Raw genomic sequence first — 3,489 nt, 5'->3', positions numbered from 1 at the left:
ACATGAGGGCATCATGATCATCATTACAACAGCAATATATTGTCATATAACTTCTGATGCTAAAGTGATACTTTGTTCACAAGGTAAAGTATGAACCATAAACTTCATTGAAAACTAACAAACTATGGTCTCAGTCATTGATGCAATTGCAAGTTGTCATAATGTCAGAAAGAGTCTAAATAAGAGCTTTTATTTGGCAAGTTCACATACTCAACCATCATTTAATATTTCATAATTGCTAACACTCGCGGATACTTATGGGTGAAGCTTCAATCAGACACATAGAAAGATAGGGGATTATGATTTTGCCTCCCAACTCTTCACCTCAAGGGTAATGTCAATAATAATAACTCATGATCACCTACATCTGACCAGATATGTGTGCCTAGATCTTTCTCTAGCACATGATGCTTGCCAAGAAGAAGAGAAAATAAAAAGAATGGTGGAAACCACCATGGCTCTTGCCTAAAGGTATATAATTAAAATAAAATAGAGGCCCTTCGCAGAGGGAAGTAGAGGTTGTCATGCGCCTTTTATTTGGATCCACAAATTCTTAATGCAAAGGAACGTCACTTTATATTGCCCCTTGTGATAACGACCTTTATTATATAGTCTGTCGCTTTTATTTCTTCCCATCACAGGTTCGTATAAAGTTTATTTTTCTCACAACAAAAGACCACACATATTTAGAGAGCAGTTTGTATTTCTTTGCACCGATGACAACTTACTTGAAGGATCTTACTCAATCCATAGGTAGGTATAGTGGACTCCTTTGACAAAACTGAGTTTAAGGATTTTGGATGCACAAGTAGTATCTCTACTTAGTGCGGAGTTTTTGGCTAGCATGAAATAGAAAGCAAGCTCCACATATTAGAGGTTCTATGACAATATAACTTCCATTCGGATATAAGCAGCCATAACACATTACGTTGCCTTTCTTGTCTAACATCAACTTATTAGCATGTAATATTTTAATGAGTGCTCACAATCACAAAAGATGTCCAAGATAGTATATTCATATGTGAAACCTCTCTTTCCTTATTACTTCTTGTTAATTGCAACAATGAACAATACTATGTTTGTAAACCCTCAAAAAAATTCATGCATTCTACTTCTTATACGTGAAATCATCACTCTCCATAAGATTATTATATAATCTTTTATTTCCTTTATTCTTATTTTTTTCAAAGATCAAAGCAAGAAAGAAAAACACCCAACTCGAAACTAATCTTTATTATATAACTCTCATACTCGATTACATAGATAGAACATGAAGCAAGAACTTAAAGACTATATCATACTAAATTTTTATTCTACTAGATCACGATTTAACCAAAAGGATCGAACTAAGATAGACGATAATAATAAGGATGGTGATACGATACCGGGGCAACTCCCCCAAGCTTGTCACAATCCAAGGGGAGTGCCCATACCCGTGTACTCAAGTCTCCTTTTTTGGAGGTGGTGATGATGAAGTTGATGATGCGGGGGGCTTGTCTTCCGCTGTAGTGACCAGACCTCAAACAGTCTGATCTCTGTGCATCAGTGTCATCCTTGGACCAGTAATGCTGACACACACAGTACTTGAAGGATTTATAGCAGAGTAGCAATCACACACTTATTACATCGAATGTCTCAAAAGAGAACTCATTACAATAAATATGGCTTAAGGCCATCTAATAACGATAACAGCGGAAGGCTTGGAAGATAAGTGAGTCAATCAACTCCAACGGCATCACTGAGTATAGAACCACGATCCTAAGGCATCTTACTCGTCGTCTGAAGAGTCTGCAATATGAACGTTGCAGCCCGAAAACGAGTCAGCACATGGAATATGCTGGCAATGTAACACATAGAGAGTAATGAAAAGATACAGCTATACTACATGCATATATGGCTGGTGGAAAGCTCTATGGTTACAGTTTTTGCATAAAGCCAGTTTTTTCCCTACTGCAAAGGAATAAATTTTATTTAACTATCATGGTGGTTGTTAAACATTGAGAATGGTTGACAGCATTCTCAATCCCAATTAAGTATCATTATTAAAACCCAACAATATTTATTAAAGTAACATGATGAGATTCACATGATAATCTAAGTACTAGATACTCAAAACGTCCATAACCGGGGACACGGCTAATCATGATTAGTTTATACACTCTGTGGAGGTTTGCGCACTTTTCCCACAAGACTCGATCTCCTCCGTTTGTTTTCTCGCACTGCATGGTGTTTGAGAAACGGATGACCGAGACATAGTCTTTCAGAAGAGCTAGCACCTTATGATTGGGTAGACCGTACCAACCTACATCCCCTACATCCGCTAGTCTACCACTGTAAGAGTTCGCACGACTTAATCAACTATATTAGAGCCCATAGTAGCATTGTGGCTGCACACGGAAGTTTCTAGCTTGAACAATCTTATGATCCCTTTGAGCCTGGGTGGCGGTCCATAAAAAAACAGACAATCCTGGAATACCCAGGTGCCTCAATCCACCCAGATGTGTGTTTAAGTTGCCATCTTAAATAAACCATTAAATAACAATCTCACATCTCTCATGGATACACTCACCCAATCCACGTCTACTAGCATAGCATGGCATAATAAGCAAACGTAGAAGTAACTCCCAGGGGTTTGATAAGAAACATGGCAATAGGTTCTATCTTATCTACTTCCCAAAACCCACATATTATTTAGATCCTAATCATGCAATGTTTGAGGATTGATTTAATGCAATAAAAATTGGGTAGTAAAGAGATATGATCAAAGTGTTACTTGCCTTGCTGATGATCCGTGAAACCTAGGGATTCGAAGTAGCAAGCGGCGCAATCCGGATACTCTATCGCAACAAACAAACAAGCAAGCATACAATAAGTACTCATCTAATGCACAGGTAAAACTCAAATAAGAGATCTAACCAGAAAATTCAACTTAAGAACTCCGGTTGGCAAAATAATCAAATCGAACGAAGCAACGAAAATCAAATGGCGAAAGAAACAAGCTTCGTTTACTAATATGGACCTAGGTCAAATTTTACAGAAGCAAAAACTTGTTTGAATAGATTAAACGGAAAGAGGGTTTCGAGGCGAAACTCTAGGCGCTTGAATTGCCTGATTTCGATAAACGAGCGAAGAGATAAACTAAAACGAAAATCGGATCAGTAATCGCGATCAGAAATAATCGCGGAATAATACGATAAAAAGAAAAACTGACAAACAGATTAACGAACGGACGTTCGTTAACTGAAACTAAATGATAAAAAACGTTCGTTAAAACGAACGAACGAGGAACGCTCGCTAAATAGAATAAACCAAAAAAAAGAGCAAAAACTGATCTAAAAAAACCTAGGGTTTCTAAAAAAACCGAGGTGGTTTTCTTAAAAAGAAACCTGTCCGGCGGCAGGCGGCGGCGGTACCTCCGGCGGGGCGGCGGGGCACCGTCGGGGTGGGGCGTCGGAGGCAGCGGCGTTCCCGGTGGCGGCGGTGACTCGG

This window comes from Triticum dicoccoides, chromosome 4B (genome assembly GCF_002162155.2).
Source record: "Triticum dicoccoides isolate Atlit2015 ecotype Zavitan chromosome 4B, WEW_v2.0, whole genome shotgun sequence".
Classification (NCBI taxonomy): domain Eukaryota; kingdom Viridiplantae; phylum Streptophyta; class Magnoliopsida; order Poales; family Poaceae; genus Triticum; species Triticum dicoccoides.
The sequence above is the reverse complement of the archived record's forward strand: the minus strand, read 5'-3'. Positions refer to the sequence as shown.